At 36.0% G+C, this 19742-nt stretch overlaps 1 long non-coding RNA gene across 2 annotated transcripts; it reads right to left on the reverse strand.

Annotated features, from left to right (window-relative positions):
- Positions 1 to 16550: 16550 nt before the first annotated feature.
- LOC105853205 lies at positions 16551 to 18750 on the reverse strand. 2 transcript variants are annotated; one of them, XR_001145055.1, is made up of 3 exons: positions 18708 to 18750; positions 18273 to 18360; positions 16551 to 17927 (listed from the first exon to the last, which is right to left on the reverse strand). It is a non-coding gene; the product is annotated as an uncharacterized LOC105853205 (long non-coding RNA). The 2 variants fall into 2 exon arrangements; XR_001145056.1 differs by lacking the exon at positions 18708 to 18750 and adding an exon at positions 18648 to 18701.
- Between the last annotated feature and the right edge of the window lie 992 nt (positions 18751 to 19742).

Below are 19742 nucleotides of genomic sequence, written 5' to 3' on the forward strand. Positions count from 1 at the left end.
AGAGAGAGAGAGAGAGAGAGAGAGAGAGAGAGAGAGAGAGAGAGAAAGAGAGAGGAAGAGAGAGGGAGAGGCAGAGGCACAGGGAGAGGGAGAGGCAGAGAGAAGTGAATCAAGAAAAATCTTGTCAATGAAAAGAGAAAGAAGGGAAAGCAGGCAGCAGGTTGGGCATCCTTGCCTTTGTTAGTCATTTTTTCTCTAACACACTCAAATACGTGTTGAGTAAGGAGAAGCCTTAAGAATGTTGAGTTTAGAAGACAACTGCAAAATGACTTGCATCCTTTATGCCTTAACTATTGTGACTAATGAATCAGGCTTTACAATTTTGTAATGACTCTCATTCCAACCCACCGCACAACAGCCTTTCGTTTTTCCTTCTTGCAAGTACGGTTTACCAATAGATTGGTAACATCAAAGCAGTTGTGTATGTGAGTTTCCTCCTGCCACCCTCCGCCCCTTTGTTATTATGCAAGAAAAACTTACACCCGTCCATAAGGTCCGATGATATCACAAAACACCACATTGCCTGACATCTGGGTGCTTAAGGACGCCTCTGGAATCATGCATTTCCTCATTTTACCCTTTCGGAGGAGTTTGTTGGAGGGTGGGGTGGTATAAGATTTAAAACATCTCCCATCTCCAAAGAAACAAACAAAAAAGCAGGCGTGCTTTCATTAATTCCCAATGTTAAAACGTCTGCCTCTCCTCCTGTATGTTTATTGCTTTATAATAATCTGTTAATGAAACAGAAAAAACAAAGATCTTCTCTACAGTAATAATTTGATCTCCAGACAGCAGTAAAATACCTCATTGCTAGGTGGTGAGATTGTGACATTCGGGGGAACTCAAGCCAATCAGCATACAGCTAATATGGGTTAATTTGCATATTGTATTTCTATTGGACACACAGAGGTAAAGCTTTTTCTGTTTAAAGCTTAAAAATGAATATTTCACTGTCATGATGTCACAGTCATTACACAAAGCCCTATGTTGGTAATTCTGAAATGTTATATTTCACTTTTGCATGTCCTACCCCCATTAAAAAATATATTTTTTAAAGGAGTATACAAAAGGTAACTAAAGTTGGCATTTACATGACCTAGAGCAATCACTCCTGCAGCAGCAATGGAAGTAACTTTTAGGCATTTCCACTCAAAAGAAACATACCACTTTTTTGAAAAACAAATTCAAAAGAACTCAAGACTGTAAGGTAGCTTGCAACTCCTAAGTGAAATGTCAAATTCACTTTTATGGAACTACAAATCAATTCAATTTGTTCCCTTTTTTACTTCTCGATTAGTGTCTCAATGTACTTTGCAAAGAGTTATTATTTATAGAATTTTTACAGTTAAAAAATCTATAAAATAAGAGACTCAAATTAGTTTGCTGAAGATTCACAATTGGCCAGATCTTAGGTTGCACAGATTAGGGACAATCTATTTAAAAGTAAATTAAAAGGGTTACTGCTCTGCCAAGCTGTGAGGCAATAATTTACTCTGCCAAAGATATAAGGCCAAAATCCAAAGGTTTAACTAGCCTTATATTTTAAAAAGCAGGTATTGATTCCCTAAAAATAAGGAGGGGAAATATGTATATGCAATATTCTTTCACATTCACATCTCAGGGTATATTAGAGTTATTATTTTCCTTTGCAGTACAAAGGAAACAGTGCATGTGGTTACATCCATTAGTTATTTCATTTTTCCAGCTGTTAGATGAGAATGTCATTTTTCTGTTTCACGAGGGGGTTCAAGAAATTAATGAGATATTTTCTATTTAGTTCATTAACTCTATTGGAGAAACATTGAAGTATGCATTTTCCACCAAGAGAGATTTAAAAATGTATATTTAACAGCTGAAAAAGTTGCATATCATCTACAAATTCTCAAATGTAAGGTTACTGCTTCAAATTGTACAGATCATAACCTTATTTCAACCTAGTGATTTCTTTTTTTTTTTTTGATTACTGATGTCGCATTACCAGGTTAAGAGTGAAAGGATAAAGCAAACTACAACAAAATATTTTTTGTAATGGGTTTGGTACAGTTTAAAGAGTTGAAGAATTCTAAATAAAGATTTTCAAGTTCTTACATGTACTGTATTAATCAGTGAATTAGGAAGGCAAATGTAATTTGCTAAATTTGGTTCATTTAATAATTATATACAACTTATTTTTAAAGGTAATTATCTTCTTTTCAGATTTAATTGAATATTTCAGATTTTTGCTAAGTGATACACAGTCTCATAGTGGGCAAATGCAATATTTTTGTTCTGTGCATTTTTTTTTTATGTCAAAATGTGCCCTGGAATATAAACAAAATTTGGCAAATGCAGAGAATAATAGGCTAGGATGAACTGTTTTAAGAAAAGAATTTTTAGTCATTCATTAAAGATTAATGCTATGTCATTAAAAGTTTAGAAACATGTAGCTATGGTATTTTTGACCAACATCTAAATTTATGTATGAAAAAGAAATCTTTTAATTTTTAAAAAATCTACTTGACGGTCTCCCTGGTGGCACAAGGGGTTAAGTCACAGCACTATGAAGCTATCTGCACCACTGCAGCAAGAGTTTGATCCCCAGCCAAGGAGATACCCACATGGTGCAGAAGACTCCTGTCTAGCCTGTTGCTCCCCTCAGCAGTGTGTTTCCCTGCTGTTCTGCTTGTTCTCCCTACTCTGTCTTTGTTGAATCCTCTTACCCACGCCCAGCACCTCTGGCCTACACCCAGTTCTTGTATGCATAAATAAATGAATCTTAAAAAAAAAAAACAACAAAAAAAACTACCGTGATACAAAGGTCTCCAGGTAATTTTGCATAGAAACATTTTTTTTTTAAATTTATCTATGCATAAAGAACTGGGGTATAGGCCAAAGGTGGGGGTTGGGGGGGATTTGGATCTGAGATGATTCACCAGAGACAGAGTAGGGAGCCTGAGATGATTCACTAGAGACAGAGTGGGGAGCAGAACAGGCAGATCTATTGAAAGAGGGGAGCAATGAGTGAGATAGGATAGCACTGCTGTGCCATCTGGGTTATCTCCCCGGCCAGGGATTGAACTCAAGCCTCAGTAGCTGGCAATAGCTTGATAGTGCTGAGACTTTAACCACCAGGAAGGTCCTGAAACATCTTTTTAAAAGATTTATTTATTTTTATTTATTTTATTCCTATTTATGTATACAGGAACTAGAGTGTAGGTCAGAGGTAGAAGGGATGAGAGGATTTACCAGCGACAGAGAGGGGAGCAGAACAGGTAGATATACTGAAATCCACCTCTGAGGGGAACAGCAAGGAGACAGGAGAGGTCTGCTGTGCCATGTGGGTCACCTGCCTGGCCGGGGATCGAACAAATACTTTGGTAGCTGCCAATAGCTTCCCAGTGCTGGCTTTAACCTGTTGCACTGCTAGGGAGGGCCCCTTACAAGAATGAAAATTAAGAAATGGGATCAGTCTACAGGCAGTTGCATCAGATTAGGGATAGCTTGAGCTGGTAGAAGAAGAAATAGTGAGTAAACAGAAACAGTTTAGATCCATTTGGTAAGAAGAGGGAGAAGCCATATTTTAAAACACATGATTATATAAGGAAAGCAAAGGAAATTGAAATAACAATTGATTCTAAAGGTCAGAGTTTTGATAACTGGGAGGCAGAGAACACCATTAACCAAATCTAGCAAAAGTTCACAATAAGAGGGAGCAGCTTGATAAATGGAGACAAAGACTTGGTTTTAGATACACTGATTGTGAAATTTTAAAGGAACATGAAAGAGTTGACAACTCATAAACAGTTCTAAGTTAAAGTGTTCAAATTCAGGACATATAGGTGACAGCACATATAGATGATAATATAGCTAGGCTAACTGTTGTGTGATATTACACAAGGGAGAGATTGTTACAGAGGCTAAACAAATGAGCAAACAAGTCCCTTCCTCGACCTCTGGACAACTGGTACTGGAATACTTGCATTTAAGAGAACAGAAGCTACATTAAAGAATCAGAGATAGAACAAACCTAAAGGAAGGAGGAACACCGGTGTCATAAACCCTGATGGAGGAGAGAATTTTAAAAAGGGGATGGCCATCAGGATAAATTGTATGTGGGAAGTTTAAGTGGATGAGGACTGAGAAAAAAATCATTGGATGGGGGCATAAGGAAATCATTAGAAGTTTTAGGACAGCAAGTCAGACTGCAAGGATTCACAAATGAGAAGCACAGGCTTAAAGGTATATAAGGTTAGGAACCGAAACTTTTGCTACTGATAGCACTATCTCAGTGATAAAGGTTTTAATAATTATTTTATGTTGATGAAAAAATTGCTATTTAAAACAAATATAGCATGCCTCTGGAAGTCTTTAAAACTGTTCGATTACAGATTATTTTGCTGTGAATGAGGAGAGCAAATACTAGAACAGCATTTAAAATTTTTATTTAAAAACTTTGATTTATTCCCTTATTCTAAGCTACCTTTATTTTTTTTTAAGATGAGTTAGTCTATCATGTAAAAGAGAAAAGTGACCTTTACTGGTGTGGCTTAAGATGGAGGTGTGTGTGTGAGAGAGAGAAAGAGAGAGACAGAGACAGAGAGACTAAGAGACAGAGAGCACTTATGTATGTGTTGACAGGGCAGAGAGGAAGGGAAGTGTTAGTAAAATAATTAAGAAGTGAGAACTTTAATGTTCAGGTTAATAGAGAGTCATATATATGTTAAAGGGGTTATACTTTTTCTTTTTTAAAAGATTTATTTATTTATGTACACAGAACTGGGGTACAGGCCAGAGGTGCAGGGGTGGTGAGAGGATTCACCACACACACAGAGCGGGTTGCAGAACAGGCAGATCGATAAAGGACACTGCTGAGGGGAGCAGCTGGCAGGTCAGGAGAGGTCTGCTGCACCATGTGGATCACCTCTGGGGCTGGCGGGAATCGAACTCATGCTGAGGTGGCTTTAGCTTCTTACTGCTGTGCTTTAACCCGGTGCGCCACCAGGGAGGGCCCAGGGTTATAAATTTTTATAGAATGAAAATGCAATACATTTTTTTACAACTCCAGAAACATACAACACATTTTTTCTTTTACTATTCAGAGGTTGCCTCTATCTTAAAGTACATTACGGCCATTATTATGAACACCAGTTATATGGTAATATGAACAGATTATGGTATTTAAACTTTTGTAATGTTTTTTTTTTGTTGTTGTTTGTTTTTTTTTTTGATGGGCATAAGTAGGGCCCTCTCGGCTGTTATTACTGATTTTCAGCTCATCAATTCCTCAATTCCTCATCAATTCCTAACTCAGTGCCCAGATCAAAATCCAGTCTCAGCACATTCCAACTCCATCTTTTTGTGTTACATTTTTAAAAAGAAAATCTTAAATAAATAAATTTTTTTTAAAGATTTATTTATTTATTCATATGGAACTGGGGTACAGGCCAGAGATGTGGAGGGTGAGAGGATTCACCAGAGACAGAGAGAGGAGCAGAACAGGCAGATCGACGAAGTACACTGCTGAGGGGAGCAGAGGTCGGGTCAGGAGAGGTCTGCTATGCCATGTGGTCACCTCCAGGGCAGGCGGGAATCGAACTCATGTGGAAGTGGCTTTAGCTTCTCAGTGCTGTGCTTTAACCCGCTGCACCACCAGGGAGGGCCAAATAAATAAAATTTTAAATAAAAAGATTTATTTATTTATTCATACAAAAGCTGGAGGTATAGGCCAGAGCTGTAGGGGGGTGAGAGGGTTCACCAGAGACAAAGAGGGGAGCAGAACAGGCCGACAAAGTATCAGTAACTTTAATCTTAGTTTAGACTTTTAATCATTAGTTTAATAGCCAAAAATGTGATCTGTCCTGAAAACAAAATAAAATCCAATTTATCAATGTAGAAATAAAAAGCACAATATATAAAGATAAAAATATTTAAAAAGAATGCTGTTTCCTTTAACTTTGCCTATGGATTATTCACAAATTATCTGTAAGACAGAAAGGTTGAAAAAGAAACTGTAATTTAGTAATTTGGATAAAGACTTTTCAGGATGATAATGCTTTTAGTACTATCTTTTCTTGAGTTTTGTCTTCTTTTTAGAAGACAATCCTTTTCCTTCTTTCAGGATCATAAATTAGAGCTAATCTAATATCTTATGCAAAATATTCTTGATTCATCTTACTAATTGAAAATAATAAAAAGGTATCAGCCAAATAACTCTTGAGTTCACTTAGCTTGAACAAAGGCCAGAGTGGATGATAGCTTGAAATCTCTTGAATAAGGAAAGCAAAGAACAAAGCTTTCAACTACTCAAAACAAGCTATTAGCTCTCTTTCAGAAGGTAGAAATGACTGGGATTTGGTGTATACAGTTTTAATGTACAGAATTGGGTGGGGCTTGCCTTTCTGTCTGATCTAGAATCAGGGCTTTGGGTATTGGCAGATAGTATGTGATTTATAGCAGCTCTTTTTTTGGTATAGCTATTGTTAATGGGTCATTAATCACTCTCATGAAGTATAGGAATATTGTTGCATGCATTGTGATGCCTCTTTTTCATAGAGGTTCAAAAGACCATGTGCCTAACTCTACAATTTGTTATCTAAATGTTTATCTATCGTGCCTTTGACTCTCACTGTGTGAGCCTGTGAACATCCTAAGAGGTGAAAAGTTCTATGCTGAGAGTTCCAGTATCTGAAATATTTTTGAGGATGGATTTCATATCACATAATCCTAATCAAAGATGTAGGATAGAAAGATAATGTAACATCTGCAGAGATAGTTGTTAGTTGTTTGGGCAAGTATTTATCTAGGCAATCTGGGGATCAGAGATCAGTGTTAGCCTTTCAGGAAAGTGATTTGTCCTCCTGTGAGTTCTTAGTGTCGATGTTTCCAGTTTTAGTTTGTGTTGGGGCTCCTCCAGTCACTGTGGGGTGGTGGCACATCGCTCCAAGACTGCTGCCACTTCCTTCTATTTGTTCTAAATCCCTTGACGACCACAGGTCTGTTTCAACTATCCATCTTTGCTAACGGATTCCTCCCAAGGGAACCATGGGTCTCTTTAACTGCTTAGTATTATAGAAAACACTTTCAGATACATTGGTCCTTTTGCACTCAAAAAGTTTGTAAGCACTTGAGTCAGAGACTAAACCCAGTCAGTCTATAGATTTTCAGCCCAGGGGATGCCTTCCATGACAACATACAGCATTTCCAACATTCAGTCTCCATTAGTACCTACCATCAGGTAAATCTGCACATCCCTTAATTTTCTCTTTCTGTAATAACCTAAACTATTCTAAAATTCAACCGTGGAAGAGCCTTATAAAAAACATTAAAAAAAACCCACAAAACTTTTTTCTTTGGGCTCCTCAAAATTTCACTTTTCAGTTTAGGGTAGGTTTTATTTTTTCATTTATTCATTGTTAATTCTTGTAAATTCTAAAGAGAATTAAGCACATAAGTTCTTGGCACTTAACTTGAAGGCCTAGGAATCATGCAGAGACAGCACTTTTGAATATAGCCTACATGTAATCCGCTCTATAAATGGTTTGGTTTTTGTGCCATCTGGCACAGAGTAGGTGAGATTCTTGCTGAGGTTTCATGATGAGTTTTTACTACTGCATAAGATCATACAAGAAATTGACTTACTTAGTGAAGAGATGGATTAAATTTTGATCCTATTCACAGACTATGTTTTAGTAAAAATTCAAAAAACTTAATAGTGATGCATGTCAATCACACCTAAATTGTGTATTTATACATATGTTCTCTACTAATTTGCACTCTCAATAATTTTGATACTGCACAGCACTGTGAAAGTAAGATTTCTGCTTATGTTGATAATCTTTGTGTCTCTGGTGCCTAGAATAGTGCCTGGCACATAATCAGCTTTCAGTAATTATTAGAATAATAAATGAATGAATGTTTCCAATAAAAATTCATCTTATTTAAGAAGTAAATGCTTTTTCTTTTATATCTATATCTCCAGATAAATCTCCAAGTGTGTTTGGTACTTCAAAAATAGATTAAAGAATAAACTCTTCCTTCCTCTCAGGAAATGTACCATATAATACTATGGCTGAAATCTTTTTCTCACAATATATCCAACCTCAAATGGACAACCTTAAATCAAGCTAAAACTATATATTGTCAAAAGAGTGCCAGTTAAATTCATGCTGTGTGTGTATATATACAAATTAGGGAGTTGAGAGTGGCATCAGTCCTAAATATTTTTGACTTTTTACTTAAAATAATTTTAGCATGGTCAAATAAACACTGATTATAGAGTGAAGGAATATGAAAACTGAACTCATATTTACCCTGGCAGGAGTTAAACTTTGTAATGACTGTCAGGATTGCATAGAATATTAATATTTAGAGGCAAAAGTTTATTTATATTTACCTTATATTTATTATAATAATTTATAAATTAACTTAGAATATATTATTGTTTCTGTAACCTCTAACTTCATCCTATGAAATATCATTCTCCTTTCAATATAACAGAAACAAATTGAGAGAAATGAATGATTAGTAGTTACATAGTGTTTTTAGGATGATAGGTGTGGTTCTTTGCATTTATTATCTTATTTGATTTTCAAAAACAAAAAAATTTAAATGGTAGCGTCTATGAGTCATTTTATGCAAATGAAATATTTTCATCATTTTATGATGAAACCTGAGCACAGACAGATAGGGTCAATTGAAAAGTTGGGATTTGTGCTAAGTGACTTAACAAATGGTATAACCAGAAGTTTGATAGAAGTTTTTCTGACATTAAATCTTTTGTATGTTGAGTATATTACAGTGCCTCTAGAATCTAAACCAGTACTGGTTATAGATATTTAATATGAGCTCCACATATCATTAAAATTTTCTTGTAGAAAAATAAAAAAGTGAAAGGAAATAAGTAAAATGAATTTTAATAATGCATTTTATGTACAGCAATATAGCCAAAAGAATAAGAATAATCAACAGAAAAGTATTAAAAATATTTTATATATTTTTTCTTACTATGTCTTCAGAATCCAGTCATTTATAACATTTACAAAGTATCTTTTTTTTTTTTAATGGAACATTTTAATTCTGACTAGCCACATTCCCAGGGTTATTTCTTTTCACACCAGCTCAGTATGATCAGGCATAATATCTTTATGTATAGATAAGAATAATAAGGCCCAGATAAGTAAATTCATATGCAGAGTTAATCAGGTCCATAAATGTCAAGGTGGTGACCAGACTTAAGGGGAAATACTAATTTGCTAAATTTTGAGGCCCAGGTGAGTTTCCCATTGTCCTGCTGTTTGAAGTGTGGCTCTGAGGCACTTCTACCTATCAAGACCTAAGTGAGATGAACCCATTATACTGGATTTAATCTCTTGCACCTTATAGGCCAAGCCACCTGGTTTCATTCTTCATTTGAGTGTATGTTAAACTCTATTAGTTTATTTATTTACTGTTGCAAAAATGCATAAAAACAGAGGGGAAAAGGCAAAGAAGTTCAAATCTTTGTGGAAAATAGGAATCCAGAAATCCCCTCTTTCCATTGATTCTGTTTAAATATAGTTGGGCTGTGGAAAGAAAATTGTCATGTGTGCTTTAATATAGGAAGAAAGCTGGGACCCAATGAACTTTAGAAAGTGTTGTCTTAGAGCACTTTAAAACTGTTACATAACATTTTTAGCTTAAAGGGTAATTTATTGCATAGTATAATGGCCCGTTAATTTAATTTAAAAATTGCAGACAATTTTTTTGGTCACTTTGAAGTCACTTGTCATTGATTTCATCAATTAATTTTTTAATTTCTACAAGTAGTAATTTAACCTCTCCTAACTTTAGCGTCTTCATCTGTAAAATGTGAAAGCATAAAACTCTCATTCAATTTGAGAATTAGTTAACCAAATGGTTGTTCTTTTTATTTCTTGTCACTGAACTTATTCACTTCCAGGATTTAGCTCTAAGTTACTTCTGGTTTATTCTAAAAGTCAGTACTCAATGATGAAGATTTCTTTCATTATGGGTATTTTATGGAACATGTCTCAGGCTAAATATAAGTATGAAATATATATGGAACAAAAGTAGCATCAATGAAATTAACTTATATTCTTTTGTTGAATGCCCTAGCAATGGGAAGATAATTTTTAAAAACACCTTTTTGTGGTTCTTTGTACTTTTAGTCGTATCTGGATACTAAATTACTTTCTTCAGAAAAGGAAAACCATATTGCCTGAGTAAAAGACCCAATACTATGACAAGCTACACGCATGGAGTAGCTACCGACAGTCCATTGACTATAATACAGTGAAACATAGACTCCTTTGGTGCTTTTTGAAGGAATGGCCTTTGGAAATGTAGATGGCCTTTGGGCTCCTTCAGTCTTTTTTCTCTTTTATTTTTTTGTCTGATAAAGTCTTCTCACCACTGTGAAAAGTGGATTTTGACATCACTTCTGGTAACATAATATATGAACTACAATGTAGACAATGTAGACAAATATTTTATGATTACTTAACAATGGCTACGTTTCACTGGATGACAGAGTAAACATGAATTTCCAACTTCTTGAGAGAAGGGAAGGAACATACAAGACTTTCTAGGAAGCGGGCCCTCCCTGGTGGTGCAGTGGGTTAAAGCACCGCACAAAGCAGCTTAAGTCACTTCTGCAAGAATTCGATCCTCGCCTGCCCAGGAGGAGATCCACGTGGCGAGGCAGACCTCTCCTGACCAGCCCGCTGCTCCCCTCAGCATTGTACTTCCTCGATCTGCCTGTTCTGTACTCCACTCTGTCTCTGGTGAATCCTCTCACCCACTGCATTTTTGGCCTGTATCCCAGTTCTGTATGAATAAATAAATAAATCTTTAAAAAAAAAAAGACTTTCGGCCCTCCCTGGTGGCGCAGCGGGTTATAGCACAGCACTGAGAATCTGAAGCCACTTCCGCATGAGTTCGATTCCCGCCTGCCGCCTGCCAGACCACATGGCGAGGCAGACCTCTCCTGACCCGCCCGCTGCTCCCCTCAGCAGTGTACTTCGTCGATCTGCCTGTTCTGCTCCCCACTCTGTCTCTGGTGAAGACTTGTACCTTTGGCCTGTACCCCAGTTCTGTGTGCATAAATAAATACATCTTAAAAAAAAAAAAAAGACTTTCTAGGAAGCAAAAAGCTTAATATGGCTGAAAGCTCAAATATGAGGTAGGTTGAGAGCCATAGTCATAGATGATAGATGAGAATGGAGACGTAGGGGAGGAACTATGGGTAGACCCAAGAGTGCTATCTTCTTTTGTTAAGGAATTCATAAAACAGGAAATTCATTAAATAAAGTTTTGGACTGGGATGTAACAGGGCTACATTTAAGTTTTAATATGTCCACCATAATGTTTCTGTTTTGAAAAAACTGTACAGGGGTAGATGGGCACTCAGAAGACCAGTTTGGGATCTGTTGTGACTCTCATAGACCCTGTGATAATCTGAGTTAGAGTGGGACCGTTGGGGATGGGCAGAAGTGGGTGCATCTTAGGGATCATTTGTAGGGAGATTCCAAAGGACTGAGAGATAAATTGAATGTGGAGTGAAAGGGAGAGGAAGGTGCAATGCATCCTTATAAGTGACTGTCTTGGCCTCTGGAAAGATGGTGTCTATTAATGAAGTCTCACTTGTAGTGCCAGAAAAGACTGCGCATCTGAACACTGCAAGGTTTGCTTGTTCCTGGATATTGCTAGGCCAGCATTAATTAGTGGTTGGGTTTTTTTTGCTGTGTGTGGGAGTGACGGGGTTATGGTTTGTTTTTATTCTTTCTTCTTGAGACAATCCCTAATCATACTTGTTCAATACAGAAAATGAGCTGCCCCCACTTCACTGAATTAAAATCCCAAAATGTACCAAATCACTAGACTACAGTTTTCACTAAGGAGTTCGAGGAGGAAATCAGATTCTCATGCTGCTGACTGAAAATGGGTAATTATAATATATTCTACACATTAGAGCTTATTATTTTTGAAATTAGGAAAACTCTTAATGAAGCCATAAAATTTTATCACTTCAAAGACTTTTAGAAATTACTGACAAATAATTTTACAGATGAAAAAATTATAGAGGTTAAATTGTTGGCTCAAGGTCAGTTGCCTGGTAGTTGATTATTTTTAATTTTAAGTTGGTGAATAGTACAATTAATTTATTTTCTAAATTGATGATTAGTACATTTTAATGCTGTACAATAAAAGTGGCAATTAAACAAGTGAAAGTGAGCATATGTCATCACAATACCCATAAAATTGTTGGTATCAAAATGCTCTGGTATTTTTTGTGGCAAAATGAAAGTATTCTGACAAATCATCAAAAATAGAATATGGTATAGATTCTGGTCTTGGTGCTCATGCCTGCTCTTGAATTCTTTTAGTGAATTATGCACATTTTCCAGAGCATAATTATTTTGATTAATATTGAGAAGTGTGGTATTTAAAAATTCCAATGTTTAACAAATTGCTACATGATTAGCCTTTTAAAATAATTAATCCTCTTGTATATAAAATTCCTAATTTCATTTAGACTATAAAGTACACTAGTATTTTCAACATTTTAATCACCCCCATGTAATGGATTCGGTAAAAATATGTGAGAAGGGTATTATTACAACTCTGATAACACAAATTAATAAGAAATGAAATCAGTTTACTTTTTTGTGGCAAATATTTTTCTGGTCTTCTGCCCTTTGCATTTTTATGTTAGATATGTATTATTCAATCACAGAAAAGATTTAGAAAAAGGTTATTAAAAATTTAAAATATGCTCCTCTCTCTATATATTTATTGATTTGACCCCATTTTTATGAGTAAAAATCCTGTCATAGTAAATCAATATAGGGGCTTCCTCTCTGTACACCACCATTGGAAACAAACATTGAACTAGTTTTGTAAGTTGCTTTAGGACTTCTAATGAACCAGACATACTCTTTCCCTGAAGAGGCAGAACCAGATTTCTTGCATCTCTTTAAATTACTTGAGTCATTGTTTCTAATTTTTGGTCATGTAATTTAGAAAAGACCCAGGTTGAATATATGAGGAATTCAACTAGTAACTAGTGTCATTTGCAGTGATATCAGATCAGTATTAACAGAATCATTTGTTGTTTTTATTTTCCTTATTCTTTGTTTCCTTCAGGAGACTCAAATATAAACAAGAAGACTTGAAAAAAATATTAGGATAATCAAATTTCCTTCACAAAACTCTTCACAATATTCATGTATGTTTATTCATAGTGGGCAGAAAACTGAGATAAAGAAAACAAAGACTTGAAGAAAGGGTCATATTAAAATATAATGAAACTTTTGGTATCTAAAGACCATAATAGTATTAACTGCAGCATGTTAAGGTTTTTAATTAATTATTTCATGTTTCCCTCATCTATCTATGAGGTAGGTCCTATTATTATCCCTATTTAATGGATAGTGAGATAGACATTTAAAAGAAGTTAATTGCTTGCCCAAGATCACATTTCAATTTGTGGGGCCTGGTTATTTTTACCTCCGAGATTGAAATAGATTTTGAAAAACTTCTGCAGAGGTTAGAAGGCCTGAGGTGAAATGTACATGAGATGTAGCCTCTCAACTTATAGGTCTAGTTGACCTTACACAGTTGGTACATTTGCTATCATAATGGCTTTGGGAGATGTGGTCACTTGCACTCAGAATACTGAGACAAAATATAAATATAGTTCATTTTTTCAAACTTCATCTGTTCTTACATGTTTGTTAGCCATACTTTGTAGTTGAATTTTTGGGTAAACAGAGGAGTAAATAGTACATCGAGTAGGTGAAGTAGGACAAGAAGATATAGAAGTTCACAGCACAAAGGTTTGTAAGTGAAATAACTTGGATTAACTGGTGATTTATTTGATCTTTCCAGAAAAGTCACTCTTTAAATATGCACGGAAGCTACTTCTGCTTTCAGGAAAATGGTGTAGATATCTTTTTCCCACTAAATATAGCTAAAAGTTCTGGACATGGTTACAAAACAACACAAGAAGATTGTGAAAGTTAAAAAAAAAAAAAAAAAAAAGGGAGACCTCAACATCAGACTAACATAGGATCATGTTGGAATTCCCCTACCCGCCCTTAAATATATCCCCAATTCAGTACTGGAGAAGTCAGCAATCAAGAAAAGACAAAGACTCAGCTATCGCCTTGGGACAATGGAGACCAAGTAGTGCATGTGAACTTCACTCTCATCCACCAAAAGCAGTAGGGTACCTCTACATTCAGCATCATGGGTGGGCATGGGGAACAGTAATAAGGTACTCCTGAATTTCAACTTCTATCTGATACCACTAATGAGGAATCCTGTTTTCACCTAATGGAGAGGTGTGAGAGGCCTGCTAAGATACAAGATTTTAAATAAGTTTCAATTCATTTTACTATAATGTTTAGGCACCAATGGGAAAAAAAAACAAAACACTCTTCATACCCAGAGCGAGGAAGATTTTAACTTGAATGACAATAGGCAATTAACAGATGCTGATACTAAAAGGCCACAGATGTTGGAATTATTTGACAAGGATTTTGAAGCAGTCATCATAAAATTGCTTTGATGAACAATTATATGCTTGAAACAAATGAAAAAATAGTCTCAGTAATGAAATAGAAAACCTCAGCAAAGAAATCGAAGCTACAAAGAAAAACCAAGTGGAAAATTTAGAATTAAAATATACAACTGAATCAGTGAAATTGGAAGTTAGTGAAGTTACAATACTAGAAAGAAGATGGGCCCTCCCTGGTGGTGCAGTGGGTTATAGCACAGCACTAAGAAGCTAAAGCCACTTTAGCATGAGTTGATCCCCGTCTGCCCTGGAGGTGATCCACATGGTGGGGCAGACCTCTCCTGAACCACCTGCTGCTCCCCTCAGTGGGTACTTTGTGAGTCTGCTTTTTTTGCTCCCCACTCTGTCTCTGGTGAATCCTCTCAACGCCTCTGCACCTCTGGCCTCTAACCCAGTTCTGTATGCACAAATAAATAAATCTTAAAAAAAAAAAAATAGAAGTTATACAATCTGAACAACAGCAAAAAGACTGAAAAAAATATATAGAGCCAGGAACAAATAAGACTATAATAAAAGATCTGACATTTGAGTTACCGGCATACCAGAAGGAAAGGAGATAAAAGATAGGACTTAAAGAATACTTGGAAAAATAATGGCTGAGAATTTCCTACATTATAAAGACATAAACCTGTACATTTTAGCTCAGTTCAAGAAGCTGAGAAAACCACAAGCACAGTAAGCCCAAAGACACTCATATCAAGACACACTGCACTCAAATTTCTGCAAACTAAGACAAGGAAAAAAAAATCTTGAAAGCAGCCAAAGAGAAATGATGCAGGAAATGTACAGACTTTTGGCAGATTAGTTACCATAAAATTAAAGAAAATAAAAATTTAAGTAGTGGCAAGAACCATAAATATGTCATTTTTGTTAATTTCAACTATTTGTCTTCTGCCTTTTTAACTGGACTGAAAACAAGCTAACAAGCTAACAGCTGCAAATTGTGCTGGGTATCTTGCATGAGGGACAGTTGTCAGTCATATTATTCCTATTCTAAATTGGGTATTATCATTAAAAGCAAATCAAAGAATTCCAAAATTGGAAAGACCCTCAATAAACAAAAAATGAGGAAATACAATAAACACTTGTTATTTGGAACTCCTACATGAGCTTCAGTTGTGTGAATTCCTTGAAATTAATCTTAAAAAGTAGTATGGAGGTGCATTTTTCCTAGGAAATGGATCAGATTCTTTCATCAGCTTCTCAAAGCTCGTGGTCCCCTACAAGAGTTACTGTAAAAGTTTTTCTCAGATAAAACCGTACAATCCAACTAAGATGGCTGGCAAAAAATGAGATTATTTTTAGAATTTCCTCATACCCATCAAAATTGCTGAATGCTACCCTAAGATAATTCTCTACCTGTAAAGGGAAATTATGAAAGTGGCAGTTTTTTAACTTCTTCTAGGCACTTCTGGAAATACACATTCATTAAAGAATGTTTGCCTATAGTCTTATTTTGAACATTTTAAAAATAGTACCTGGAGGTGACTAAATGACTAATGCACTGTGATTTAAAATGTATGTTAGCTTGATTTCTCCCAATGTCAGTGGAAAGTTCACACATACAAAGCAACAGCAGCAGCCTCCCCACATCACTATCAGTAGGCTGGTTTATAAGAGACAGGACAACTCTCCTACATTCTGCATCCCTTTTTAATCTAAAAGAAAAAAAAGTGTAGGAAATAAGTTTTATTAACACAGTTTATCATTTCCCATTTACATGACCAAAAAATGTGAGTGCTTTCTCCTGAGCAAAGAACAAAATAGCTATGACAAAAACAGATCCATTTTCAATAATGTTTAACATGGCTGTCCCTTATTCCTTATACCCTCTATTAAATCCCTCATACATGCCAGGTCCATGCACACCTAGAGAAATGCATACCTGTTTTCTGATTAAAATTAAGACTCCCAATATCACCTTGAAAGCTACAGATTGTTTTAGAAAAACTTGACTTGCTACAGTAAGATCCAAAGTCTTGATTTACCCAAACTATTTTATGCTGTCTGCTTCTATAGAATCTGAAGAATCACTGGATGTTTGTTAAACATAGGCTCAAACTATAATTACTTACAACCAGAGGAGGGAATCTGAATTTCATCATGTACTTGGCATGATTCTGTTTCTAATAAGTTGTTTTCTTAAGCTTTCATGTGCACACAAATTATCCTGGGCTCTTGAAACAAAAGTAAATTCTCATCTGATATGCCTAGGTGGATTCTGAGATTCTGCATGTCTAGTAAGCCAACCCATGTGATACTGCTGGATTGAGAATACTAAGTAGCAAGACTAGGAGTATATCTCAACTGGCTGGTGTACAGGCCATACCATTTCCCTTTTGTAACTGGATTTTTTTTCTAGGGACTTCACTTAAATGTTGCCCATTTTTCATTTTTACTGACTGCTTCTACAAGCCAATGTAATCAGTTAAGGCATGCCCTTTTCCACTTAGCTTATATAAAAGTCCACACAAAGACAAAAGCAGCCTGAAATAGACAGAAATGGACACCACACATCAACTTACAACATGATGGGTTTATATTTAATATAGTACTTTTCACTATGGGGATGTTATTCAATTAATACAAAGGGTTCCCCTCTCCCCAAACATTGAATCTACTCCATTTCAATGTCAATATAAAGAATTTTTTTTACATAAGTTTTTTCTTCATTTTAATGTTAGGTAAGACTAAGTTATTTCTCTGATGAAATGTTCTAGCTTTTGACTGTGTTTGATTATCTAAGTACAGTATTAATATGGAAGACAGCTAAACAATAATCCACTAAAAATATGGAGAAGATTCCTCAACAATTCAGGAGGCAGTGATTGTAAGAAAACACTGGCAATTTCCTAGGATTCTGGGCAAAAATTTCTTTTCTATTTCATGTGCCTTGAGAATTATGAAACTATGAAATATTACTTATGCAGATTTCAGTACTCTTATATCTTTGACCCTTTTTAAAGTAGCAGAAACAAGTTATAGGCAGCATTTTTCAGTGCATTATTTGTTGTGAAGAAACCGTTTTCCCCCATTGAACACATATCAATTTGTTCCCATTTATATGGGAATGTTTAGACACACTTTCAACCTTAACTGCATGAAGGTCTTCAGGATAAGTTTTGATTCAGAGGGCCCTTCAAAGTCACATTTGTCCATTTCTTTTCCGTGCGTATACACCCAAACAAGCACAAATGCCTGTAATGCTCAGAACCACACCCAACAAGAGAGCGATTGCATCTCCAGCTTCGACTGCTTCAACAGCAGGCAGCACCAAAAGCAGTGAAATGAGAACTAAGAACAACTGTGTTGAAACTGAGGTCATGATGTTGGGATCTTGAGGTGCCTAGATCTTGAGGGCTGGAGGGTTCTAGAAATTAAACAAGAAACATAAAGGAACCATTAAAAATTCCTACCTTTTCAAATGATAAGATGAAAATATGAGAAATAACTGTTCACCCAAACTTTTTCAGCTAATTCTTAGGCTCCAGCTCTTTTCCCACCCTCACCCCCAACTTTATAATGCCAACACAATGGGAATGAACCAAACATGAACATAACAATATAATTATGAACGCATAGCAAATGCACAAAATACTCGATGACTTCAATGTTCTAGTTAGTAAAAATTACCTTTCTTTTTCTTCCACTCAGGAAATCCAGACACATAAGGCAAAAGTAACCAACATTTACATCTGTGAACTTGTGGACTTACCAGACAAACGCGTAAGAAAAATTCAGACTTGAAATACTCCTTCACTGGGTTCCGGATACTGAAACTAAGAGCTTCCACGTGACAGAGCCTATTATCAGAGGGGGGAGAGGATACAAAAACTAGACATTACTATTATTATTTTTCTAACGAGCAGCTACAGTTCGTGCAGAAATGGGAAGCTACATTAAGGCAGAAAAAGGAGTATAAGAAGAGGAAACAGTTTGTCCAAGGAAGGGAACTAGTCTTAAAGTTGGTCAATTTGCCCACTCAGGAAAAGCTACAAATAAACAGAATTGAAAGACAAATTCATTGCGGGTCTTAATACCAAGATTTGCAAAAGAATCCCTATTTTGACCCGTCAAGATGCAAATTTACCTCCTGTCTTACATATACACTGTTGTAATCTTATTCTTTGCAGACGAGTTGGTACATTACCTTCCAGGAAGCAGCCATTACAGGAATGGCGAGGAGGGCGGAGTCTCCGAACTACATTTCCCACAATTCCTGCCTCCGAGGATTCTCAGGCTGCCCTGACGTGATCCTGCGTAACTGGCTGAGGAACCTTTTCCGGAGACCGAGAGGAGAACTCAAGGGGTTTTACCACAGCGCCCAGCGCTTTACTGGTAAATTAAGTTAGTGTATTTGTACAAAACTCAATTTAAAAGTAAATAGAGCAAATATTTTTACTCTGGTCAGGGTTTCAAGACACACAAGCGTTATGTCCTGACGAGATTACCGCGGTGTGTTTTCGGAAGCTTTCGAAGCAAAGGTTTCCAGTATTTTTTTACATGTCCCTGTCACCATCTTCCAGCTGTGCCTGTGACATTTGTTAATTCTTTTTAACCAGTGTGTTGGGAAACACGTTTAATAAGACGTTTGGAAAACGTGAAAACAATTTGTAGGGTAAACCGGACAAAGTTTAGGAAAAATAAATTAAAGTGTATCAGAAGATCTCCTTCGATTCAGGTTCTGGAGTTTCTCTGTTCAAGAGTGTAGTACCCAGTACATTTTAGTAACTTCTCAATCATGTTTATAATACCCTCCCTAAGGATCCCGAAATAATATGAAAAGATGTAGTTACAATTTTAAGTAGTGAGACAAGAATAAATTCCTTACGTATGTTATCTCTTCTGAAAGACTCTTGGAAGTGTATTGTCTGTGAAGTCCTTACTGAGTCTTTCTGTAATTACCTTTTTCTAAGCTTCCAAAATTACTGACTAGAAATTTATTTGATAAGCAGGGATTGCCAGTAAATGGTGTCGCTTAGTGATGAAGTCACCTGCCCTGTCTGAAAGTCCCCAGTTCAGTTTTTCAGATACAATCTCAGGTATAGCAAGTACAGTAGGTTCAGTGCCCATAAGTACTGTGAGCGCTTGAATTGTTGATTATCTTTTTTCTTACACATTCCATTGTAGACTGACAGCAAAGCTTTATATTCCTTGCTCCTAGCGTACACCCAACAAATGCACA

The sequence above is a fragment of the Condylura cristata genome, unplaced genomic scaffold (genome assembly GCF_000260355.1).
Source record: "Condylura cristata isolate star-nosed mole 26May11 unplaced genomic scaffold, ConCri1.0 scaffold00005, whole genome shotgun sequence".
Classification (NCBI taxonomy): Eukaryota; Metazoa; Chordata; class Mammalia; order Eulipotyphla; family Talpidae; genus Condylura; species Condylura cristata.